The sequence below is a fragment of the Eptesicus fuscus genome, chromosome 4 (genome assembly GCF_027574615.1).
Source record: "Eptesicus fuscus isolate TK198812 chromosome 4, DD_ASM_mEF_20220401, whole genome shotgun sequence".
In the NCBI taxonomy this organism is placed as follows: Eukaryota; Metazoa; Chordata; class Mammalia; order Chiroptera; family Vespertilionidae; genus Eptesicus; species Eptesicus fuscus.
Window position 1 is genome coordinate 46,682,079 of NC_072476.1, and position 27,542 is coordinate 46,709,620.

The following is a 27,542-nucleotide window of genomic DNA, read 5'->3' on the forward strand; positions in this document are numbered from 1 at the left end:
GTGTTACATGACCAGCAGATGGCAGGGGCAGGGTTCAGAGCCAGGATTCTGACTCAAAAGCTCACATTCCTCATCACACTGAAATATTAGTGAAAATAAATGTTAAAGGAAGATTTTCACATCTACCCATTTATCAAAAATTAAACTTTAACTGCACCGTTTGTATGAGAAGAAGAAGCAATAGCCGCCAAAACCGGTTTGGCTCAGTGGATAGAACATCGGCCTGCGGACTGAAAGGTCCCAGGTTCGATTCCCGTCAAGGGCATGTACATTGGTTGCGGGCACATCCCCGGTAGGGGGTGTGCAGGAGGCAGCTGGTCGATGTTTCTCTCTCATCGATGTTTCTAACTCTCTATCCCTCTTCCTTCCTCTCTGTAAAAAGTCAATAAAATATATTTTAAAAAAAAAAGAAGAAGAAGAAGCAATAGCCACTCTGATATAACGCTGGTAGGAGGGGACAACCCGGTCATGGCTATGATGAATTTATAATGGAAAACGGGGCATCCAGAAAGGACCACAGGCTTGCATGTAGTGTGGACAAGCTGGCTCTGATAGAAGCTACACCTGTCATTTCAATTCCATCTGAGGTCCCCGCACCTCCTTCACTCTAAATGATGCATGGCCCCTTTTCATCCCCTTTTCAAAACCCCAGGAGTAAGAGCAGCTCATTTATGGCTTGCTGTACCAGCTCCTACTTCCCCATCCCTGGAATGATAATGGAATCACACTCAGGCAGGGCCACATACCAGATTTGGTTAGTCTTTGTCCCGTGCTGGGTTTGTTCTGAGCGTGCACTGGAACAGCAGGGAGCCTGGCTTGTGATGCGGCGCACATCTGTGATAACCTCTTTGAGAAAGAGTCCGCTTGGCTTTTCTGTTTGGGTCATGGCTGCACATGTTTGCTTTTGTTGGTGTGTTTAATGACAACATTCTCTACTAGACCAAATGGTACTTATGGGTTGCTTGGAGTTGCCAGGTGTGTGTTACCATACAGGAGGTGAGGCCTGCACAGCCGGCTTAGACTCTAAATGATGCTAACACTGGAATGGTACTCAAGGATGCGTCACAGTAAAATGAATACAGAAGACAGGTGGGACGAGGCTCTTGGCTATGGGCCTGGGTGGGTGGCTATTTACTTAATCTATATTTAGGAATAGGCATACTCTCAGTGTCTTGTTGGATCCTCAGAGATCCTTCCTCTGGGGTCAGGTGGCACTGTTTCTGGGGAACACAGGGAGCTTCTCAGTCCTGTCTCCCTCCCTGAGCAGATGGGACATCGATGCTACATACACAACAGTCTAGCTGCAGTATTAGAAGTGGGCCTGCCCTGAAGATAACCCCATCATCCCAAAGGCTCCCTTATCTAAGCCCCTAAATACCTTGGGGTCTTCTGATCCTCACAGCAACCCAGTCCATCAAGGGTACCCTCACCCAGTTGCATAAAAAGAAAGTGAGTAAACTTGCTCGTGACCACAGAGCCAATGAGGGACAGTTCAAGTCCCAGTGCGCCTGGTCCAGAGCCCATGCTTGTAACCACCTCATTAATGCGTGGCCTTGTTGTCTTGTGAATGGCATTGTTGTGAGACTTCATTGCAGTGCTGTAAGTACAGGCAGACTGAACAACACACAACAAAGCTTTTCATATTCGAGACATTATCAAGGTGGGGTTTTGTTTCAGCTTTTGTTTTGCTCTTTAATTTTTAAAATATGAGAACACAGAAGGAAGCAATCTAATTTTGGCAGGGGGAGCTTGGGGTCAGCTTCTAAGAGGAGGTAATATGGAGAGAGACCTTGAAAGCAGGGATAGAAGGGTGTGGCCTTAATACATTCAGGGATGGTGTGGCCACATGGACTGTGTGGAGAGTAGAAGCAAGACTGGTAGTGAGGGGACAGGTGAGGAACGGAGGGGAAACGACAAGAGGTGAAAAAGTTTAGATGCCTTTGAAATGGTTGGTTGGGGCCAGATGTTGAGGAGCCTCAAAGTTGCCTACATGCCATAGGCACTTGCAAACACTCCCCTAACCAGGGATTCTCAGCGCCTGCTCTTTTGGACAGGCAGTTCTTTGTCCTGTGTAATGTAGGTGTTTAACAGCATCCCTAACCTCTACCCACTCCCCGCTCTTCCTCCCATTTCGAAAACCAGAAGTCTCTCCAGACATTGCCAGACGTTCCCCTGGGAACAGAGTTGCTCCGGGTTGAGAACCACTGCCCTGAAATAGGGCGAGATGAGAAACTGCAGAGCAGTGCAGTGGGCTAGGAGGTTGATCTGGTTCCGTTTTTGTCGTGATGTTAACTTGGAGGGTGATAGCAAAGGCGGGAAAGCTGCCCTCACTTCTAGTTCCTTGTCCTCGTGCCTGCTGCAGGCCCAGGCTGTCAGGGTTTGGGTTGTTTAAAGAAATCTGAAAACATTTTCATGTTAAATCCACTCATATTTAGAACAGCTCCAATGAGGGACATAGTACAAACGAAACATGATGCATCTGTATGATCCCACCTACCCCCAGTCACACACATTGTGGCTTCAAGTGCCTCCTGGCACACAGTCTGTCACCTACACTCTGAGTACCCCTCGTTTGAGAAGCAGGGCCTCTAAGCTGGGGGTCCCGTGCAGATATGGCCGTATCCCTGGTCACACGTAAATCAATTGCAGTGCAAGTGTGGGTGCTCCCCCGGGAACCCTCGGGACCCCTTCCCTGCTTCAGCAGCAGCCGATGCATTCAATCCTACTTATTGCATTTATTCATTCCTCACACATACCCTCCCCTTGAAAGAAAAGACCTCTTTCTCAGAGTACCTGTTTTCACATCTGAGGGTCCTGGTGCCTCTCACCTGAGTGCATATTTATTTGCTCTTCCTTCTCAAAACAAGGAGTCCGGAAATGAACCAATCTGACCAGTGTGGGGTGGGCAGGAATGACCTCTCCTTCCTTCCCCCACACAGCCTCGGTTGCTGTACCCCAAGACTGCAGAGCCCTGGGGCAGCCACAGGCATGCCTAGTGCACCATGAACTCAGCGCGAACTAGAATCCCTAAATCTCTTTTACACAGCCTGCTGCCAAGTCGTATTTCTCTCCTGCACGTAGAATAAATTGTTTTAGCGTGCTTGCAAACGGTAATGACTCAAGAGTAACCGGAGCTTGTCTGTCCCTCTCAGTGGTCCTAGCCTGCTGCTCAGTTTTGAAATATGTTTGTTTTAAATAATAATTATTGTCTTTCTTACCTTTCGGTCAGCTGTCGGTTCTTGCTGTTCTCCATGGAGCTGTCCCTAGCCTTTTAATTTGCTGCTTCTCATCTTTCTCGAGTTGGGAAATCATGTGTCTGGGACTTTGAGGATCCTGTCCCCAGGATCATTAGAATTTCAAACAAGAGAGTTGGTCTCCGCAGGTAGACGCTTCTCATGGGTCAGGTGTGTGAGCACAGGTCGGGCGTTGGTGTCTCCTTCGCTGGCCAGAGCCATTTATTTTTTTCCTCACAGTTTTCAGGTCTGTAGAGGAATGTCTCCTTCTAGGACGTGTAAGAGTTGACTGCACAGAGTGGCTCTGTTGCCATTCCTACAGCCACCCCCGCCCCCTCACCTTCTCTGTCCCCTGATTGCCCAGAGAATTGAACCCTCATCTTGGAGATACCTTAAACCAGTGGTTCTCAACCTTCCTAATGCCGCGGCCCTTTAATACAGTTCCTCATGTTGTGGTGACCCCCAACCATAAAATTATTTTCGTTGCTACTTCATAACTGTAATTTTGCTGCTGTTATGAATCGTAATGTAAATATCTGTGTTTTCCGATGGTCTTAGGCGACCCTGCTAGCGGTTCTCAACCTGAGGGTCGAGATCAGATATTTACATGACGATTCATAACAGTAGCAAAATTACAGTTATGAAGTAGCAACGAAAATAATTTTATGGTTGGGGGTCACCACAACATGAGGAACTGTATTAAAAGGGCCGCGGCATTAGAAAGGTTGAGAACCACTGCCTTAGACAATCAGGATCCAAACTTGGAGGAATTCAATCCCTTTTACCCACTCTCTCCTCTTAAAGGTGAAGTTTCAATCATTGTAGGAAGGCTGTTTACACATGGAATGGTTATCAGCCTTCTGCGGCCTAACATTTATTCCACATTTTAGGCCAGTGTTAGCATAATAGTTTGTACATCATAATCATATTTCTCCCAGGGGTGCTTTGGTAGCTCTTCTCTCTTGGCCCGTCAGTGAAAAAATGGAGGAAATGAGATTTGGATTTGGGGATGGATAGAGATTCTCAGAGTGACTTTTTTCTTTTTCCTCTCTCACTACCATGCATGTCAGTGAGTCCTTTAGGTAAAGTTAAGGTTGTCTGCCTGTCTGTTTCAGAGCATGGTTCTAGAACTGGAGATGTGCAGTTGAAGCTGTCAGCTGTCTAGTATGCCTGACCTGTCAGTGAAATCTAAAGGTTTTACACTGAAGTCGTGTGTTCTGCAGTTTCAGACTTATTCATCTGACTTACGTCCATTTTTTTTTAAATATATTTTTAATAAAAGTAAGCTTGGTTGACCTTTGTTCCCATAGGATTATAGAAACTAACTGTCATAGAGGAAAGCCATGTGCTGGTCCACAAATTAGCAAAATAAGACTTTACAAGTCGGTCTAATTTTTCTTCCAACATCTTTCTAACCAGTCCGAACAAAAACCTTCAGTTATGCCTGGTAATTAAGGAAAATGAGTTAAGCTGGCGGGAGGGTGGGTGGCAGAGATCAGAGGCTCTTTTAGATTATCTTAAATAGAAACAGCTTTGGGGTAAGGACCTGAACTATGCCAGCATATCCTGCCAAAGCACAATATTAGCCAAATTCATCTCAACAAATACATGGCGCTAATAAGCAGGAGCCAATCTTGAAAGAGCAAACTCTGACGTAGAGAAATGACAGTTTTTTTGAAGATCGCTAAAAATTAAATGCTACCGCCTCCTCTGACGAGCTTTGGAGGCGGTGAAGATGGGGTTTAGGATCTGCATTCATCCCCCTCACCAGCTTTGTGACTGGAAACTTGCTCTAACCTTTGTGGGCTTCCGTTTGCACAGCTGAAAATTCAAATTGGGAATTAGGAAGGTCTGAGGGAGGGAGAGAAGAGTGACAAAGGAGGGGTAGAGCAGCAGGGAGCAGAAGGAGCTAAGTGGAAGCTAGTTCTTTACTTCCTCCCTTCTCCCGGAGTCTTTTTCCAGACAGAACATAAGAGAATTCTGGAATCGTTCCTCACCAGTTTCCAGATGGTTCACACCCTCTGGACGGCCCGGCTTCCCCGAGGTGCGCTGAGGCTGCAGTCTTTCCATCGCACACTTCTCCAGGTGCCAGGCCAGCGCTGGCTCCAGCCCTTCTCAGCGCTGGCAGCAGTGACCCTACGAATGCAGCTGCGGCTGGAGTGTCGCTCGGGGAGGCTAATGCAGGGCCCCTCCAGGCCTATTTGGCGACAGTTCCCACCTGAGGATGGAGAGGTTGCTCTGAGATCATAACCTTTCAATCAAGGGTCATAACTCTACACTCTTCTTTCTTAAGGAGGAAGGAAAGAATATTTTAAAGAGTGACTTTACAGGTTTTCTCCAACCTGTTACCTAAAAGAAAAGATAGATTTGGAAAGAGTCATATATTAAAAACATTGGAATTTAGAGAAACACTATAAAAGAAAGACCTGTCCATTTTTCTGTCTAGCCGCCCCCCGCCCCCCAGCACACACCACTTAAACTTTTCACACCTGTCTTCAGTTGAACACAGAGCCTTTTCTCAGGAGTGTAAGGGACCTGCAGGGGACCTGCTTTGGCTACTAGAGCAGCCACTAGCCTTTCAAGCCAGTGACAGTAGGAGCAGAGGGGTGGTGAGCCGTCAGAGCCCAGCGTCGGGGCTGTCTTCTGGAGGGGTGCACCACATCATGCTGTCACGTAACCTGTTCTGTCCACCTGGACCCCTTCCCCTCATCTCTTAGCCTCTCTGCCTGTTGAAATTCTGCCTCTAAGCTTAGCCCAAATGCCCCCTCTCCGATAAAATCTTCCTAAGTCGCTCAGGTGGGACCTGCCCGGGAGCTCTCCTGTGCTCTCAGGCCACATGATTGGGGCTTGCACTGGGGGCCCTTCTCAAGGGCCTTGTTAACTTGTTAACTCCTTGTTAACTCCTCGTTGTATAAACACACCAGGGGTGCCAACTGGGAGCCAGGCATTGTCCTAGGAACTGGAAATAGGTCAATCAAGGTGCTTACCATCACTATGGAGACTGGCATGTGCATAGAAAACTCACTATGATCTGTGTTAGATGGTGAAAGGAGGTATCAAGTGCTTTAATATTTTCGTGTGAGTGTCTCCGCATAGCTTTTTGAGTTCTTACCTTTTGAAGCTGGAGGGTGTCTTATTAGTCTTTTACTTCCACGCCTAACAGAATGCCTGACACCCAGCAGGTTCCCAGTATGTGTGTCTTGAATGAATCACTCCCCATCTAGTTAGCAGAAATGATGTGGGTCCAATTAACGGCACTCTCTCCCTGGTCTGGCTGGAGTGCTCTAATGGAAGCACGTTGTGGAGCTATGGAAGGCCGGAGAGAGCACCTGTCACATAAGCCTTCCAGTAAATGCTAACGGGATGAAGAGACTGCCTAATGTGGGCAAGGAGCGCATTCCCTTCTCTCCTATAAAAACCTCCTTAAAAGCATTTCAGCGGAGGGGATCAGCGTAGAAACTAAATTGACAGGTAAGGAGTAAGCCCAGTGCAGAAGAGACTGTTATCTTGTAAACTCACAAGGGCGCTCCCAGCAGGATCCAGTGAGCTGACATGGAATACAGTGTGTCCTTGCCTTGTACCTGCCGCAGGCCTCTGGCCAATAGTTAGGAAAGAACAGATGAGCCACAGCTGACAGGGAACACACCCTCCCTGCCTGGTGACTGGTGTAAGCACCAGGACTCAGCGGAGCTCAGAGTCTATGGTGGGGCTGCAGTCACATAACCAGTCTCAGCACAATGGCCAGGAGCTCGTTTCATTGTCGTTTTGTTTTTGTTTTTTTAATGTGATTTTGGTTTTGCAGCTGTGACCTTTACATGTGAAGAAGGGAACTCTCCAGGTGGATGATACTCATTTTTGGTTTGAGGTTTGCCTTTTGAGGTTAATACTATAAGCATTTTTGTCAACTTTGTCACTATTTCCATTTATCCATACACTTCCTTTCTGTGAATCCTTGGGGAATGAGGAGGGTGTTATTCCCATTCTGTATCTGAGGCCCAGAGAACAAAGTCAGATTTGACCCACTCTTCTATGGCAGTGCACAGTCAGGATATGGCTAAGGCCACTGCGCATTTTCTCTCATTCACATTCCCTGTCATAGTTACAGACGCAAGGTACTTTCGTCGACTGTTACCAGTTTTGTCTTTGGAGTTCATGTGTGTTGTCTTTTATTTTCTTAAATATTGACTTCAACAATTAAAAACAAGAGAACAGCCAAGCTAAATTTCTTTCTAGTCCAAATAAAAGTATAGCTTATCGGAATCCATTTGCAAATTCTCATGAGGACGTTCCAGGGCTGGTCCGAAATGTGCCTGGTATGGTCCTAAAGAGGCCTGTGTGCACCCAGCATATTCCGTTAGCAGCAGCTCAGGAAAACTGCTTCTTGGAAATCAAAGTTTCCCATCAACATCTATTGTCAGGAATTCTCTAAATTCGGCCACTGTCCAGATCAGCGGTCGCCAACCGGTGGTCTGCGGACCACTAGTGGTCTGTGAGGTCCGAAAGGTTGGCGACCATTAGTTTAAGGAAACCTTTGGAGCAGCGGTCGCCAACCGGTGGTCCGTGGACCACTGGTGGTCCATGAGGTCCGAAAGGTTGGCGACCGCTGGTCTGGATCGTCTGTCTTGGATGGTTTGAACTAAGCTGTCTTTAGCAGTGTCATCGGTTCATAGAGGCATTCATTGGTCTCGGTGTAAAACTTGGAGCGTAGAAGAAGGCATGCCGGTTTCAGGGCACTGCTACACGAACGGAATCAATTTGGCAAGTGGAAGCTTGGCTCTTCACAATTAGAGGTGGCTGCTCAGGGTCACTTCAGGTTACATTGTCAGCAGGGTTAGTGATGGCTTGCAGAGCAGGCTGCTGAACGGGGGACAGGCAGAACATAAATGACTTCACATAATTATACTTTTTCCTGGTTAGAAAAGTAATTCGTACCCATCGTGTAAAACATAGGAAGTCAGAAAAAGACTAAAACCAAAATTGCCTGACATCTCACATCCAGATATATTTGACCATTAATGATTTAATATTTTCTCTTGTATAGATAAAAGAATGATCTTTTTTTACACTGTTGAAATACTAACATATGTGGGAATGTATATTCATTTGGGGCAAGAAGGACTGGCAGAAGAAGCATTTCTCATGTCAGGTAAAGTAATTTTTGTTTCGCAGCTGATTGTGGGCCACATCCGTACCTGAAAGTTGAAGAAGACAGAGCCGCAAACGAGAATATTCTCTTGTCTATTTACTCTCATCTCCCCCATGGAGCCTGAACAGGGTTGAAAGCAAAAGGGTGAGGAGGGGGAAATCATTACTCCTGCCTATGAGGGGGCAACGAGTGCGCTTTCCAAGTAGGTTCTCTATGCAACATATTCCATGAATTTGAATCATACCGTATTTATTTGTCTTCATTAAATTTCTGAGCTGGCAGCCCTGTACTGAACACTTAAAATGTATAAGGTTATTAAATTGAAAGTATGGGAGACAGGATGGAATTGAAGAGGAAATAGAAGACCAGAGACAGAGGCATTAGGAAAGAGGAAAAGGCAAATTGAAAAGCAGGTCGGGGATGAGCCGAAGCTCGTGAAGAAATAGTGCGGAAGGACAGTGTGACGAGCCGCATCGATCCTAACACAGGGAAGGGGTGTCAGGCCACTCACCATTCCCTGTAAAAGTCATCTTTGACTGCACTTCTTGGGTGTGAGTAGAAATAGCTAGGGAATGTTTTACACATCACATGAAGCTACTTTTTCAGGTAATTCAGAACCAAGATTTATGTATGCTTAAGCATAGCTTAAGTGAACCACACCCAAAGCCCTTGGCTAGGGACAGTATTGGGCTGGGTGTTAAATGTGCTAAACCATTTGATCCTCGCAGTACCTACGGTAGCTGGGCATGGAGTTCACTGGTGGAGCTGGGATCTGAACCCAGGCCTCGGCTCTCCAGTGTGAGTCATAAATGGGTGGCCTATCCTTGCAAAATGCACACGGTTGCTAATTGGGTTGTTGAATTTTATAGCAAAGTCCTACTGAATTCACTTGTATCCTTTGGTCTTGTAGAAACTTGTATGTGATTAATTGGTAAAGGGGAAGAGACTAACATTTTAAAAGAAATCAATAGAAATCAATTCAATTTGTCCCAATCTAATGAAATCCTACTACCTACTGTTCTAAAAGGATCAAAACTCAACCACAATGGGAACCAAACAACTTGGAAGTAGTTTGGGGAAGAATTTCCCTTGGATTTTCCCTACAAGGAAAGTAAAGCCAGTCACGCAGGAATACCCAGCCTTGCCCGAAGTAGCTCTCGTGTTACCAGCAGCCAGTGTACTTGCCTCAAACAGCATTTGAGAAGACAAATGTTCCCAGTGCTAGGCTGCAAATGGATTAAGGCAGTGTTGATCCTCATCTGTCAGAACAATTAACATGAGTAAAATACTTGCCCTACTTAAAGCAGATGGAGGGAGGGGAGGAGGGTGCTCTGTAATACTGCTCATAAGATTAATGTTGCTATATGGGCAGCAGAAAGCACTGGATTTACTTTTTGAACGTTACGTAGATTTACAGGGATGTCAGTTATTGCTGAAAGCACAGACTGTGTTCTTAAAGGGTCTCTGTAGGGTATTGAATGAGGCATGGAAGCGGCGGCAGAGGGGGCACATAAGATAGATAGCATTTTTAACAGTGAAATATGACTTGTTGACCTTTTTTTTTTTTTCCTTCTCCTTATTTTTAAGCTCTGCCGAATTCAAGGCTTAACAGTAATCCGGCTTCTTAGAGGATATATAAATATTGTTGTAAATTGTTTTGGTAAAACAAATGACAAACAGAAACAGGGCTGCGCTGACTTGAGACCCATCTGTGTGTTTGCAGGGAGACCAGATCCCATTGCCCTCCACTGGCACAGGGTCCGTGCTACTAGGGCAGGAGAGAAAGAAAACAGCATGTTAATTAAGAGTAAGACATCCAGGAGGATTTTATTACCCTTTGACAGTGGCAGTGGAATGGGAAAATTGTTGAGGTTAGCAGAAGAATGATAGAAGATGACAGTTGTGTGAGAAATAATATTTACATGAGTGCTGAATCAAATTTTAATTATAAGAAACTTACCGAGGAAGGAAGCAGGCTGTTGGCTGAAATCAGCTGTCACTGCAAGGGCCAGAGCTGGGGTGAGGAACGAGTATTACTGAGTGACCACTTGTCATGGGCATAGATTCTACTCTTCCTTCAGATATGCTCCCCAAATGCCCCTCATAGATGTTCTACCCTGATAGCCACTTCTCCCCTTGTTTGTTTCTCCTCTTCTTCCTTCTAGTCCCCCAGCTATTAGGGGAAGTGACAATCCTCTGCAGGCAGTCATGGCTTTCAGGTTAAAATCTGGCGCCGAGCCACCTTCCTAGAAAAGCGGCTGTGCCTTCAGATACCAAGATGGTCCTCTCACGGCTGTGATATCCCGTTTCTGAACAGGGACAGCTGAAGGGTGTGGAGTCTTAGTTAACAGTCTGAGAACCAGGAGTAACTCTACAATTGCTTTTCTCATGTCTGTCTTGTGTTTGCACCTGGCCTGTGTAGATTCCTGTTTATCTTTATTTCAGCAGCATCTCTTCCTTTCTCAGTTCTTCTCCATCACCACAGGCTCATTCCTCTTTGTATACCAGGCATGTGTTTTGATTTGTAAGCCCTTTTTTTCGTAATGACACTAAGCCATGGTTTGAAATATTGCTCATGTGGACAGTGTCCCAGCCGTGCATTCTTTTCAGGTTCTTTCGGGTACTGAAATAATCCTCTAAAATGAAGGAAAAAAAAGAATTCTGTTCTGATTTTCTTAAAAAGAGAAATCTCATGTGTTTGTTTTATGTATCTGTTACAAACATTATTTAAATTAATACAACTTAGGAACTACCTAATTTGATTTAAGAAAATTATAATGTATTTGCTTCATGGCATTTACTCAGTCATTAAAATTATGTGTATGAAGACTGTAGCCACTTGGGAAAACTACACAGAATAACACTGATTTGGCAATATATGTATGTTCTTGTTATAGCTAGTTAAAAAAAAACACATAAAATATAAATGGATAAAAATTGGAAGGGACCATGGAGAAATGTAATAGCTTTTACAATTGTGATTCTTTTTGTCTAATTTCTTTATATAAAGTGATTTTAAGGTAAAATATACTTAATGTTGACATTGTTTAGCATCATAAGCAGACTTTTATGATTGATTTGAATGCTTCCTTTTGTTTTTCTATTGTGCAGCTGAGAGTCCTTGCATGACCCGCTAGCTCCAGGTTTTCCACCCTTGCATACCTTCAGGTTTTACGGTTTCCTAACCACTGCTGAGTGTCCACATTGCATAACTGTGCAAATCACACAATGACCTTCAGTGTCTGGCCTCACTTTTCCACAGTTCCCATTGCCCCAAACAGAAAAAGCGGATTCATGTAAATCTTTAACATATATGTATTCAATACTTACGTTGTGGCAGGCGCATTGCTGGGTGTTATAAAGCAGTCAGGCATAGTCCTGCTCCTCAAGGCATTTACAGGCCCAGTGGTGGAGGCCCCAGAAATGAAGCACGAGCACTTTGACAGATGCTGTGATAGGATTGAGAAAGGGTATATGGGAGTGGTGCCCACCAGGGCCCAAGAAGTCTTTCTAGAGGCCACCTGAGTGAGATGTGGAGTTCGGTGGCATGGTGGCGGAGGTGTGGGGGGGGGGAGGACTGCAATAATGGAGAAAATAATTGTCTCTTACATTGTTGAATGGTTACTTGAACTTGACTTTTTTTAATGGCAAACTGCAATCTGGAGAACTGCAATTGGTTCAGTATGGCCAGAGATGAAAGCTTCGGGGAGGGGAACAGTTCTTAGGCCACATTAAGAAATTTGGACTCGACCTGAGGGTGGAGTCTATTCAATGGCTATTGAAGGGTTGCTGTTTATTTTTAGTTATCTTTTAGCGAAAAAGTGATATACTCAGCATTGCACTTTAGAGTGTTGGGCTGGCTTTAGAGAACAGTGTGGAGAGAAGGCTAGAGGAGGAAAACCAGTTAAAACACTGTTGTCGCAATCCAGGTGAGCCGTGGTATCCCGAGCTAGAATATATGGCAGACCGGGGGAGGAGTGGACAGTCTCCAGAGAGATGGATGAGGTAAGATCAACAGAAATTAACAGTAAGAATGAGCATTAGGGAGGAAAAATTGAAAAAGGATGACCGAGTCTCAGGCTTAGGCAAGTGGGCATGTGGAACCTGGCTCTTGGCACTTATTTGTTCCTTTGGTTGAAGGAGACAGTAGAGCAGCATGGTGGATGTGTGTGTGTCCGGGGAGGGGGGGGGTGGGAGGGGTGTTGGCTGGCGAGGGAAGAAGGCAGGTTGAGTTTGGAGTGCAGCGAGTGTGTCCCTTTGGGTACAGAGGTCTCGTGGGCAGCTGAACATGTCTGGAGCACAAGGGAGCTGTCACCCACGTCTGCTGGATTTGAGATCAGTGTCATACTTCTGTGTGGGAGACACATGGGAGAGCTTCAGGAGTAAATGTGTTTACCCTGAGGATTCTGCTGGCAACAGTCGTCTTTGGAATTCCAAGTGCCAGCAGCACAGCTGCTACACGTCACTCTTCCGATGGAAGGGTTTCCTAGCGGTTGCACTCAGGGCACATGTCCTCTTTGTTCTTTCGCTGCTGGTGCTGGGCTGTCCATGAAGTCCTTGGGAACCCAGCCTGACCCCAGTGTTACAGCTTTCCTGTAGTCATCCCCCTGCTTCCTACCTGGTGTCCTAATGTACTAGAAAAGGGACTTTAGGAACTGTGTCTCAGGGAGAAATCCAAAGGCAGAGCCCATTACAACAAACGTACCCATTATAACAAACACTTTGTTGAGAGCTGGAGAAAATAATTGTCTCTTACATTGTTGAATGGTTACTTGAACTTGACTTTTTTTAATGGCAAAATCTGCTTCTTGCAAATCAGCACAGGATGTGGCTGTGCAGACTTGAGAGAAAGTGATTTGCTCCTGCTGGTTGGGAGTAGGAGGTGGAGGAATAGGGGCAGGAAAAAATGGGAGTATGTAACGCAGTGGCTTTCAGACATTTTGAAAATCTATATCCATGGTGATCACAACACACTAAATTTATTTCTAGATTCATTTATAGGTTATGACCTAAAGGTTGAAAATATTTATGAAAAGTACTCTAGGGATAGTTGACTGGGAATGATTTTATTTCTTCCTTAGAGTTGACTGTATTTCAGAGTATATTATAAGGAATATCATTGGTTGGTCTTTAATTTAGCCCCGGGTGTACTCCACCGAAAACCTCATACAAACCCCATACAACCTCCTAAATATTTTCCTGAGCAAGTCGAACAAAGCTTTCAAAAGCCAAATAAATGCCAGCAGCTGCAGTATCATCTCTACTTATCTGCCACTGCTCCCCCTCCAGTTTGAGTGGCTAATCGAACACCAGCTACAGTAATCTGATTTGCATTTTTCCTGTCAAATGTGCCACTCTGTGAATAGCTGAATTAACTTGGTCTTCCTGGAATATGCCCAAATGTTGAGAACTGTTTAGGACCTTTCAAAACCATTTGGTCTGTTAGCTCTGTCTTGAGATAAGCCGGATAAATAAGTCCCTGAAATCAAAGGAAAACTAATTGTAGTACCTCTTTCCAGCTCCGAGTCATCAAAGTTTGACTGTCTCAAGTATGTTCTAATGAGGCTCATTATTTTGTTTGTTCTACTTCTGATCATTCTGAGATAATTTTACATTTGCATTGTTAATATCCTTTTTTTCCCCAAAATTTGTTGACACATCTGTTTATTTTCAAGAAGTTGTTAGCCACTCCTTTCAAGAACAGAAACTGTGCATGCTCATTGTCACAAGCTGACATAGACGTATACCCTGGAAAAGCCAACTCGGGCCCTTTCTCACATATATTTGTCTCCCTACTTAACCCATGTCAAAATTTGGTGTTTATTCTTTAATACCCATTTATGCTCATGTAAAATATACAGATATTCAGATATGTGGTAAATATTTTTATAAAAAATAATTCAGACTACCTACATCCTAATCTTAACTCTTTTTTTAAACTTAATATAGTATGGTTTTCTTGCTAATATGTCCAATAAGTCTTATTCTTTTTCACAGCTGCAAAATGTGGATATGGCACAATTTATCCATTCCCTCCCCCTGTAGATAGGCATTTGTGTTTCAATTGTTTCATTTACTTTTTGTCATTATTATAATGCTACAACAAATATCTTTGTAAATATATCTTAAAACTTGTAAATTGTTAGATCAAAAGAGGTGCTCCCTAAGTGTCATAAATAAAGGCGGTGATCCTTACCAGGAATTGATTGGGGCATGTTTCACCTCATTGCTTCTAGGTTCCACCAGCAGATTGATTTTTACTAGTTGAGTCCCTTTAGCAACGTGTTGGAAAGAAGACTAGTCAGAAACACTGATTCAGGCCATAGTTTTGACTCAGGATGCTCTCTCTCTACCCAGCCCTGTTCTGGGCCATTGCTTTTTAACCTAAATCTTTCTTCGTAGTGACTGGATCTAGGATTTTTTTTTTAATCTTCACCCAAGGATTAAAAAAAGATTATTTCTTTTAGTGATTTTGGAGAGAAAGGAAGGGAGAGAAAAAGAGAGAAACATTGATGTGAGAGAGAGAAACATTAATCTTTTCCCTCCTGTACACGCCCGGACCAGGAATTGAACTTGCAACCTAGGTATGTGCCCAGACTTGGAATTGAACCCACAACTTTTTTGGTGTATGGGGCAACACTCAACCCTTTTTTGGTGTATGGGGCAACACTCAACTGAGCCACCTGGCCGGGTGAGTCTGGGACTTTTTGAAAGTAGTGTGCTGACCTCTGTACTCCTCCATATCAATGATATAAAAGGACCTCACTCTAGTAAGTTTCTGTAGTTCTCAAGCATGAATACCTAATCTGCTCATTTTAGTTCATATTAATCTATCCCAGTGAGACCCTCCACTTTCTCTTGCCCTTTGTTTTGGTATTGCAGTAAGTGAGGAAGGTCTCCATCTTTGGAGCTGGTTATGCCATGGGTCATAGTTGGATGCAATAGCCTATAAATCCACTGTACACCTTTGCTCAGTTTATACACACCAAGTGCAGAGTTACAATGCTATGTTAGCTATTTTGAGTTACAGACACTAAGTTAGATATTTAAGGTCACTTTGATTTAATTCATTCAGTTCTTGCACTATGCTGGCTGTTAGGAATCTAATAGATGGAGGAGCAAAATAGACACGGTGTTTGTCCTTAAGGAAGTTGAGTCTAGGTTAAGGAGATCTACTACCAAGAACATTACAATTGATTAAACGAGTTGTCCATGTTATTACGTGGGATTCAGTCTTAGACATGACTACTCTGACTGGAGGGAGAGTGGAAGTTTAATATTGTTCTAACCTCTGCCCTGCAGGTGCTGGACCTGCAGGCACCACAGCTGCCATGCTTCATCTGTGACGTAAGGGCACAGAGGAAGTGGCTATTTCAACTCCATGCTCAGAATAGTAGGCACTAAGAATGGTTTGTAGCCTGACATTCCTGGAAAAAAAAAAAAACAAAACAGAAAAAATATAGATTGTTCTAACCCAAAGCCCTATGAGATTTTTTTAAATCTTCATAATTCTGTGTTTATCAATGAACAAATAGATTAAATATTTTTGAAAAAGCAAAGGGAAGATTTTATACTAATGCAACATTAAACATTCTAATACTATAATTTAAAGTAATAAAAAAGGATTTAGCAACATGGTAATGGCTACATATAAGAACAGTAGAAAAGGTTTAATTATTCAGTAGTAATAGGATAATAGTAAATAAAAACAGCAAACTTAGATTTGTAATTTACGTATGCAATGAAATTCCAGATTGGTAAAGATTAAGATGACTACATTTTTTAAAATCACAATGAAGGAAATGTAGGTAACTATCTGATCTGAGTGGAGAAGGACTTTTTAAACAAGAAGCAGAGGGAAAGATCTATAAAGGAAAATATTTATTGAGACAACATGAGAATATAAAGCATTGATGTCAGGAAACACTATATAAATTAAAAAGTGAACAGCCAACTGGGAAAGAATATTTGCAGTACATATGGGGAAAGGTTAATATCTGTAATACACATCAAACACTAAGAAGTCAGCATCCTGTCAAAATGGGCAAAGAACATGAACAGACGATTTAAAAATAAAGTCACATGTCCAATAGATTTATGAAAAAAATTTAACCTTAAATAATCAAGGAAATGAAAACTAAAAGTCATCTTGGAACCATATGGGCAAAAAATATTTAAATGATATATCGATAGTTGTTGAGAATAAAGCAAAAACAGATATGGCTGGCAGAAGTATATGCTACAATAGTTTATGGGGGTGGGGAGGCAATCTCTCACTCAGAAGCTTTAGCCAAATAACTCTATTTTCAGGAATTTTTCCTATTGTTCTTCATTGCAGCATCATACAACAAAGAAAACTGGTTACATATCCAGTAATTGGTTGTTGGTTAAATTATGGTACATCCAGCACATAGGTAATTATATTAAGATGGACAGATGGCCATAGATGGGGTCTTCTGTCTTGTAGCCTGGTTTTGTCAATATTTAAAAGGTGTAGGGAAAAAGCAAAATCTTATATTTGTGTCCCCCCCCTTTTTTTAGAGAGAGTGGGAAGGAGGGAGGGTGGGAGAGAGAAAAACATAGATGTGAGAGAGAAACATCAATTGGTTGCCTTTTGAACTCAGGATGAACCTGCAACCCAGGTATGTGCCCTTGACCAGTAATCGAACCTGCAACCCTTCTGTGCCCCGGCTGATGCTCTACCACTGAGCCACATTGGCCAGGGCACCCCTTCCCCTTTTTATTCAAACAAGGTTAGTTAGCAGGGGAAGAGATGTACATGGGAAGTAAATAATTCTCAGCGATGAAGCTGTAGGAAGTAGCTGACCACATACTGTGTGAGAGAAAATGAAGCATATTCCATATCCAGATGAATTGCCGAAGAAGCTAATTAGTGCAATAACCTCCAAAACCTTACCCAGACTGTGAAATAACTTTAAAGAGGCATTTTTGTCTCCTGAGATGTTGACTCTGGTGGTTTTGTGGTCACCTGGACAGAAGCTGTGCCAGTCAGCTCTGAATCCTGTCTCGTTTTTAAGTGGCACTTGGTCATCGGTATTAAGCCAGGTTCCTGGATTTTTTGAGTTGAATTATGTTCATTTGGTATGAACTGTCCACTGGTATGTGTCTCTGTTGTCTTCCACTCCTTTAGTGGAGAAAAGTGTCCTATGTCTCCTCATACAGAATCCCTTTCCTAAATAATTACTCTTTCCTTTCCCAAGGCTCCCACAGTGCCTGAAGGCGGTCAACCAGCATTTGGATAGCTTTCCATTTTACTTTTTCTAGATTAAGAAGGTCAACTGATGGGAGGTGGGTTACAGGGGCAGGGAAGGGAGAGAGCCTTTGTTCGGTGAGGCTTCCTAGAACAGTGTCCGGGCTTCCTGGTGTGACAAGCAGATGTCTCTGAAGCTCTCTGTGCCTTGAAACCCCACACTTTCTGGAGAATTCCTTCGCCATCGCTGCTTTTTTGCGTGGAGGTTGCCCAGTAACCACTGTGAAATGATATGGAGCACAGAGCCACCAACTGTGTTTCCTGAGTTAATTGGGTTTGCACCTGTTGCTCATCTGTGCATTTTTGCCCTTGTCAGCTGATTGCCAGCCTGAAGCTTAGTACATTGGGGGCAGAAATGCGGGCTAGTGGGTTCCAGAGTGACGGGACAGCTCTGTATTCTGTGCTGCTTCTCGTAATCTTTAGTGCTTAGAGTTAAGAAAAAGGTTCCCTGTGTGATGGGAAGTTATATTGTGCCCTGCTGCAGTTATGCTCTGCAGAGCCTGTCTCAGGAACTTCCTTGTTGACATGCGCAGTTGTGCGTTAGAGGTTTTGTGTTGAAGACCATCTGAGTGAGCTTCCAGGAATTCATGTTCTGTGATTTGATGAGGTCATGGCCGAACACCCCTGAAAAACAAACGGTTCACAAGAGCATCCAGCATATTTGAAACCAAAGTTCGAGACACTCACCCCAGCACTTGGGAGGAGTCTAAGTTCAGGATGCAAAAATCCTGATATTGGGAGCCAAACATTCACTCTTTACTTTCGGAGACTCTCATTGGTGTAAAGATATTGAGAGTGATTTGGCAATATGTGGGTCCTGACCCTCCAATTCCAAGTCTTGTCCTTAAACATCATCTCCTCGGGGCTTCTGTGTGGGAGCAGAACACTCAGAGGTACTTGCTCTTACTGCATTGTTGGTCCCGTTAGCAAAGAGAACACAGTCCATAATGTGACTTTTTGTCAAACTTTATAAACAGAGGCAAACATAATAAAGCGTGTTAGAGATTAACACACAGTTTTAAGGACTCAAGTAAGGGGAGCTATAAAAGTCAGTAAGTACCACCTTGAACTGTTATCATATATTGAAAATAGCATGTTTATAGTGCTGGTAACATAGGGCACTTATATAAACATGTCCCCGTCTCCCCAGTATCCCTGGAAAGTGAGTAGGGTAGATGTAAACTTCCACAGAACAGATAAAGCAGCAGGAGTGGGTGGGGGCATGCAGAGATTGGGCCCTGAGGTACTTTCATTTCAGGCACACACACAAAAGCAGCCGAGCTTCCCATCATTCCTATGGTGGTGGTTTGTCAGAAATTTTCAGAAATGTGGCTTCTTGCCCAAGAGGTGGGAAAATGGGGTAGTGCCCAATTCTACAAGAGAAGGCTGTTGGTTTCTGCCACGGGGTAGAAATGAAGTCCATTGAAGAAAAGGATAAAAGAAATAATGGAACTGGGTACATCCTACTTGCCCTTGTTTAAAAGAAGGAATTGCTGGAAAGAAAGAAAAAACTTTAATATAGACACATTCATTACTTTCTTTCCATGAACACCAGACCTACTGATGATCTTGTCCTTTAAAAAATAATAATAAAGCCACTTGTGCATCTTATTAAAAATCCTAAGAGTTTTACATTGGAGTTGAAACGTGGGGCATCCATCTAATTCTACATAGTAGTTGTGGCTGAGGTATCATGTACTTGCCGTGCCCAGAAGAAAGAACTTTACTTAACCGAAGTGAGGTTGGGCAATGCATAAATGCTGGAGCAGAATAAAAACATATCGTTTATGCTGATCTTCCAAGCAGTGCCCTTTTCTGAATTGCCTCTTGCTGCCTGAATAGCTACTATTACGAGGCATTTTGTTTTCAAGACAGCCCTCTGATTGTTCCCACTCTCACAGCAGTGCCTGGCGGCAGAGCTTTCTATTCTCCTCCCAGGTCATCCCACCCCAGTTCAAAAGGTGACCTGTCACGGGGAAGAGGGCAAGTCGATGCATTTTAAGAAACCACCCTTGTGTCTCCCCAGGGCCAGAAGGTGACCAGCAACGAGTTTCTGAACTTGAACATTAACCCCTTTGCTCTGCACCTGAGCAGTTTGACCGAGTCTGAATAAGGGCATTCTTTTGCCAGAACAACCTCCAGCTATTTCTCATGCCACAGCTCAGCTCCACCCAATTATCTAAGCTTGAGTGCTCCTGACAGTGCTGGGTTGGGAGGGTGTGGGGATATCATTACAGGAGATGATGCAAGGTGAAGGCTTCGACACATTTAGGTACAGAAATGGTCCTGCAAAGAGAAGTCTTTCAAAGGGTGCATGGTTGTTGTTGGGTTTTTTTAAACCTACGATGCTAATTTCTTTAATTATCTTCTCTTTCTTTTTCTTCTGCGTTTCTTGGCTTCCTTCAGAATTAATGGCTGCCTCCATGCATATGGCATACCCATTCTATTTCCCCTTTCCTCTGACCTTTGATTTTTTTCCTCTTCCCTTCTTTAGCCACAAAACAGTAAGAGTGATGCGGGTCAGTGTCTGCTCTTCCCCACTCCCCAGGTCAAGGGCAGGCATCTGGGCCAGTGGCAGTTCCAATATTTTTATGCAGGCAGATGCTCCGGGAAGGGGGAGTCACGGGGGCTTGTCTTAAAGCTCTGCCTGCTTAGCCAACGCAGTCTTTACACCGATGGGTTGCTTCTGCTGGATGCCTACAGGAGCAGTAGTGGATATTATGGGGCTGACGCCTGCCTAAGACGTTGCTGCTGATCTAGCCCAAATCCAGGGGCTCTTTGCACTACAGACTGTAAGGGGCAAAATGCAGTCCTGGAATTAGTCCTTGCCACAAGTCTTTTGCCCTGCCTGCTCCCCAACCCCACTCACCCACCAATCGGTTTGCCCTCTTTTCTGCCACCGCCACCCACCGGGCTGGCTTAATAAGAACATAAAGACAGCGCAAAAGCATGGGTTGCCCTGGCCTGCACCTGCTATTCAGACTTGGAGATTCAGGATTCCATAAACTGCAAGTTTTGTGCATATGGCATATTCTGGAATTTGAACTCACCATAGGGGAGTTCTGCTTCATATTATCATCTTTCATAGCATAAATTTATCATTCTGTATACTGAATTAACCTACCTCTATGGGAATCATTTGACTTATGGGGCAGAGCTAATCTTTTTTTTACGTTTTGTAAAAGAACGTCAGTAACTGTACTTTTGTCCATAAAATGCAGTGGGAGGAAGAAATGCAAGTATATTTTTTCAGGTTTCAAAGAACAGATCATGTAAGCACTGGTCTAAATGGATATGAAGGTACTCTTAACATCTGGAGCTTATTAGGAAAAAACACATTTTCAGCAAAATTTTAACACTCCACATTTCAGTTACCAATTCCTCACGGCTCTCTGGTTGCCATATTGATGCAAGATGAATAGTGTATAAGCTCCACTGGCCTTGCCGTGACGCGCCGTGGGTTAATATTGCGTTAGTTATGTGAAATGACTAAAAAAGTTCAGCATAACCTTGTGGCTTTACTTACAAGGATACTCTCAGGCTCTGTGTTTTCCCCAGGAAACGATACGATATGTTTCCACTTTTTCTTCGTGAACATAAATCCATTGCCCAACAGAACATAGTATCTGGAATGAGGGAGGGTACATTTTTGATTTTTAAAATTTTGAGACAGTTGGGAAATTTTGAATAATTTTGATTTCTTTTAAGATGGCAATTGAAAGAGGAAGTTGGTAGTTGCAGATCAGATTTCTCAGCCCCTGGAAGGACTGTTTCAAAGAGAGTTTAGATCTGTTCCACTGCCAATGGAACAGATCTTTACCTTTTGCACTCCAGCCCAGGGATTTCAACTGCTGTGCCTCACGAATTTTTAAAACATGCAATACCTGACAAAAGATCTAGTCATGGGCACTGACCTCTTTTCCCTTAGGTTGTCAAATAAAAATTTAAAAATGACAACAGACAACACAATAGCTATCCAGTGTGAATAAATCAAAAGTATGCCTTTTTTTGTCAGAATTTTAGTAATTAGTCTTTTGTGTGCTATGAATTGAAAAAGGTTGGAAATCGCTGCTCTCGCCTGTTATTTGGGAAAGGAGCCACTCCTTTATGTTGCAATCGTTTTAAATAAATGTCCAGTTCTGTTACAGTCATTTTCTGGGTGTCCCTCGCCCCGCAGGCGTGTAAATGCCATGGCTCAGGCCATAGGGCGGCAGGGAATGAAGTGCGCAAATCCTACGCTCCTGTCAGTGTTCCTCTGTTAGGAACTGCTATTGCCAGGGTTTAAAAACAAACAAACAAAAACCAGAAAATAAATAAGCAAAAGCTTACTTTGAGGTGCCCGTGCTTCCCTTGACATAACCTCTGCTTTTCTTCACCCCATAGCCACTCTGGGGGTTGACTCACCTTTTTTGCTCCAGTGCATCTGTTGGTGTAAAATGAGAGAATCATCGGGCTGGAATGATTCCGAGAGGCCATAGACTAAACACTCAGGCAGGGCTGCACCCACATCATCCCAGAGAGAGGACACTCGCCCCCGTCTTGAAAGGCCTTCCAGAGGGGAATCCCACAGCCTGCGCTGCACCTTCTAAGACCTAACAAGCTTCACTGTCAGGGGAGACGGGGACAGCAAACCTGAATCCTCCTTCTGCAGCGTCAGCCATGGACCCGGGCCGTGCGTGGCTGCCCTCCTGTGAGAGCACATCGTGTGCCTGTCGGCCACTGCTAATTCCCTTCCCACCTCAGAGCGAGCTAATCCCATTCCACTTTTGTGATATTTTTCTGGGAGCCCAGGAAGAAGCTCAGTCTTTTTGATAAATGATGCTCTGGATTGGAATTGATGGGAAGACTGTCTCACAGAGTCTTTGGATCTCATAATCCTGCTAATCCATCTCAGAATGGCACTTGCATTTAAACTATAATATCACCAGCACTGTTTCATCATTAGCATTTCAGAATTTTGACCTCACAGGGCAACTCACTCTACGGAAACTGCATCCGAATGCCGTTGTTTTCTGCCTCTGTGTTTGCTTCTATGCCTAGTGATTGACAGGAACAACTTCTTTAGCAGTGAAGCTTAGCTTTCGTAGTTTGGGGGAATTTGGGTTTTTGTATTATTGAAACTGCAGTATTTCTGGTCGCTGCTGGATTTAGGCTTTCCCTTGACATCTTTATGTTGGAAATGGTTTATTCTTTGACAGAAATCTTTAAGACATTTTCTGCTCCCTGCCTTTCTGCTTTCAGGAAACAAAATAAGGCGGCTTTAGGGAATTTTTCTGTTTGCGTTCCAGTGGTGTGTCTACAAGGAGGCAGAGAAAAGGGGTGTTGGGGCGGGGGTGGGCATTGCGAGGGACTCAGCACTAGCGGTCACCTCTCCTGCTGTGTTATGTTTGAACTAAGGATGCGGCCTGCCTTCGTGGGCTTGGGAAGAGGTGCAGCTCGGCCCGCCCTCCTAAGCCCGGGAGCAGTTTAATTTGCACACGAACCTATATGGTGGGAGGGGGCAGTGCCATATCCACCGCTGTGGTGATTGCCCCAGAGCTCCCCGCCTGCCCGAGCAGCGCGCAGCACTGGCCCTGTCTGGGACCACGCGTGTGTTTGTTGGGAGCCACACGTTCGGGCTGGAAGATGGTGCCTCCCCATGGGAGCTCCTTCCATTTAGAGAAAGTCTGACGCAACTGATCAAACATACACCCAGAGGAACATTCCTCCCCTCAGCCCACCGGTGCGGCCGCCTCTTTACCCTTCCCTCCGCTTCCCTCCGAGGGAAGAGGGTGTTAGAGTCCCACGGCAGCACGCAGGTGGCGACCTCGTGTTGTCCTCAGCTCCCCTTCTGCGGTCAGTGAGTTCTGCCACGACACCAACCAACCAACCCCTTCCCCCCGCCCCCCGCCCGTACTTCATTAATTTCAGAATTAGCGTGTGAGATGGAGGGGGCGGGAAAGGGGAATAAATCACTTTATTCGAGAGAAAATTGTCAAGGCATGTGTGATAAAATGTGTTCCTTAGAGGGAAAGGGGAAGGGGGGCTCTGTTCGTTGAAATAACGCTGAGTTGTTAGGCACCTGTCTGAGTTACATTGTGTTGTGGTTTGTAGAGGCAAAGGTGGCAGGAAACCCGGCGGGAGACGCGGCTCCTCGCAGGAAAGAGCCGGAAGGCTGTCACGCTGGCCTCGGCCGCAGTGTTTCGTTCTAGTCTGGTGCCACCGGCTTGCGTTACAGCTTTCATGGCTGTTCTGACTTGGTTGTGATTTGGCAGGGGACTGTGAAGTCTCACCCGGCCCTGGCCAGGCTGGTGCTCGCCGGGGAACGGGGCACACCCGCTTTGGGGAGTGGATGGCTCGCCTGCAGGCCCGGGGTCTCCATGGGTCAGTTTGGCCACAGAGCTCCTCTTGCCCTTCACCGGCCGAAGCTTCTGCCCTCCAGCGCACCGGGGTCTCGCCGAAACTCCCTTCGGATACGGTGCCTTCTCCCGTGGGAGCTGAGTGCTACAAACCATCCGGGGCTGGGCGGCATCCAAATCGGCAATCTTAGCTTCTCCGGTTCCCTCCTGTGGCTCACGCCAGCTCTGTGATCTGCACATGCGGGACCCTGGGTACCCACAGTAAAGGAGATGCGGTGATGGCGAAGGGGATGGGTCAGGTGGCGAGTCTGGGGTTTCAGATCCCAGAAAAACTTACTCTGCCTCGGTTTCTTTATCTGCGGATTGAGGTAATAATAGCGCCCATCTTGCTTTGTGAGAAGCCGGTGGAAACCCACGGGAGGCGATCGCGTGGCCCCTGGCACACAGGAAGTGCGCCGCCAGCATTCACGGCGGGTAGCGCTCGTCAAAAGGGACACTGGCATTCCTGCGGGGCCACTGGATGGCAGGGGGTTGTTGTGGAGATTTGACGACGTAGAGGGGATGCTGATGATACAGTGAATTATTTGGTGAGTTTGCAGTATAGAAGAGCGTACTATATTAAACATACTGTTTCACATATGCTACGTTAAGTATATTTACACGAGAAAAATGTCTGACACGTTTGCTAGTGATGTGATCTCTAGGTGGTGGGGTAAGGAAAATGTAAGTTCTTTTATCTGAGTTTTCTAATTTTCTAAATTTATCCATTCCACAAAGAGCGTCTGAGGTTCGACCATGTGCCAGGCACAGTTCATCTTGTTCGTTGGCTATTTTCCCAGTTTCTTGACATGCCTGCCTTCTTGGAACTCACAGGCTCGTGGGGGAAGGAATCAACCAGAAACCTGTATAATATATTGTCAAGTAGTAATAAGTGTTATAAAAAATAAAGAGTAAAAGGATCGAGAAGGGGGGTTGCGGGGGAGGAAAACTTGTTCCAGGTGGTTGGTGGGGATGCGGGGAAGGCAGCCTGACCTGAAGGAACGGAGGGAGGAGGGAGGATTCATTTGGGGAATTGTGATCACTATGTTAAGCTGTTGTATATAGTTCTCTATTTGGTTGACACCATGGTGTATTATGCATATCGTGCAGTTTGCCCGACTAATCATTTTTTTTTTTATTATGAACAAATCTTTGTGCAGATCCTGGCTTATAGTAAGCTTTACCATTTAGATACATTTTTATGATAACTGATTTTGGGATCACTGTACATGTCCCATTTGGTTCTCGATCCTCTCTTACCTCATGATACGTAAGCTGGGGATGGGGTTACAGACCGGGTCTGAGGCTACTCCAGTTTCTAGGCTGTTGAGGAGTAACGTGTTTGCCTGCTTACCTGCAGGCCCAGCCAGGGTGCAGGCAGGGAGCAGCTGATTCAATTGCACATGTTGAAAGGCAAAGCATAGATTACTATGATGAATGTGATCCAGGCCTCAGTGTGATGAGTCATTCTTCTGATTGCTTAATCAAGGTTTCTGTAAACAAGGAGAGAGCATAGTAACCCATCACTCTTTCAAGGCCCAATTTTACCTTGACACTTTTCAGCAAGCACAAAGCAGGGCATGGTGGTCATCATAAGTAGGATGATAGTGGTCCTGGTGGCCAGCATTCTGCCAGGCAGCCTGGTGGGTAAGTGATTTACCTTCAGTATGTTCATTTAATCTTCACAACTGTGAGGTTTATTGTTCCCGTATTACAAGGAGAGTAAACTGAGGCTGGGAAATTTTAACATCACTGAGGCTAAACTGATACTTGGGACTGGCGTTCGTGTTTCTGTTTTTGTGACAGTCATAAAACCTATGTCCTTTACTAAAGGATTTCCCCCCATTGTTCCTCTCCCTGCACTCCCTCTCCCAGTCTCTCCCTTTTCTGGGAAGAAGATGATCCTGCTTGGGATTAGTATTGGCTGGTTTAGGTGGTTTGGAAAGGAGAGAAGGTTCAGATCGTTTCTTGTATTTAAACACACTGTTCTCTGAGGCAGCCAGCAGGGCTCTGATGGGAGAGAATGCTGAGCAGACTTGAAATGTGTCTCTCCTACCCTTTCCTGGTGCTTCGGACGCCATGTACCAGCAAATGTGCCTTGGCCCATCAGTCAGCAGCCCTGGGTGAGGACGCAGAAGCCCAGCCTGCCTGTGCCCTCACTGAAATGGAGCTTGTTTATGGCATCAAGCATTTAAAGTGACTTTCTTTAAATGAAATAGTGCATGTTAAAGTATCTTTTAAAAGTTGACAGTGCATTTAACGATTGTATTGAGTGTCTCAGTCAGCAACAACTTGGCTATATCCTGTGCTCTAATGAAAAGTCTGAACATGTGTGCCTTGAGTTTTTATATAAAGTTTATATGTATATATTAATACATGTAAATTTATATATGTATGTATCTGTATGTGTATATACACACACACACACACACACACACACACACACACTCAATCTAAATATTTAGTCATTTTCCCAAAGAAAAAACATTGTCCTCAATTCAATTTTTTTAAAAAAGGGGGAGGAATGGGGGTGTTTTCAAAACTATTGCTGTAAAATACTATGGCCTTTCCTAATCTGCGGAGTTTATTGACTATTTCACCATTAAAGGTACTTTGTTTCTCTAGAATGAGGAATTCAGTACGTGCTGAATTGGATCAATATAAAAATTTATGAACAATGCCGGCCTTGTCAGGAACTCTTTACTACTGTTCATGTAATTCTCTGTGGGAGTTTCTGCCTCAGGGGTGACATCAGTAGTTAGTGCACGCTGAAATATTCATGTCCTCTGATTAGCAGGATTTAATTGTTACATCTTCATCTCCTTCATGATGTGTCATTAGGATGCAGCCCACCTTGAAATGTAAGTGGAGGCTGCCGGTTTATTGCCGTGTCTTTATTTTGCCTGTGTTCCTTCACAAATAAACTTGTATACACATGTAATTCTGGTTTCCCTTGGAAATAACACCATCAAAAGTATGAAGTTACTTGTTAGTGGAAAATACCAAGTTATTTATTCCTACTAGCAACTATTGTATTATAATATTTGTGTAGTAAAATTTTAAATATATATAATATTCTCCTGTTTAGATTTTTTTTTATTAGTTTAAGATCTATTAACTAAAGTGAGCTTTCCTCTCATGTAGTTTAATTAGCAAAATTAAGAGCTTTTTCACCTCCACTGCGACATTTTCCTCTTTAACTTTCCCTCATAGGTTATGTAAGTAGCTGGAGATTAATTTTTCTTTGATTCCTTCCTGGATCTGATAGCAGCTGAATGGTCTTCTATTTCTCAAAATATTGGAAGTTTTAAATAATACCATTTTCCCCCATTCTAATTTTGCATTTCTGCTTTTCTCTCTTGTAAAAGGAACCTCTGAGACCTTACCTTCTCAACGGTTTCACAGGTATCTGCAAGGATCTGGGAAGTGCTATGATATTCTGTTGCAAAGCAGGAGGCATAGTGGTTATGAACTGGCTCAGGGGTTAGACATACCCGGGCTTTCGTTCTAGCTCT

General features: G+C 44.3%; 1 protein-coding gene and 1 non-coding gene across 2 annotated transcripts in view; both read left to right on the forward strand.

Moving 5' to 3' along the window:
* Nucleotides 1-27,542, forward strand: part of MCC (MCC regulator of WNT signaling pathway) — a 243,731-nt gene that overhangs the window by 110,460 nt on the left and 105,729 nt on the right. The window lies entirely within an intron of this gene.
* On the forward strand, nt 15,679-15,806 carry LOC114232631 (small nucleolar RNA SNORA43). Its single transcript, XR_003618710.2, has one exon. It is a non-coding gene; the product is annotated as a small nucleolar RNA SNORA43 (small nucleolar RNA).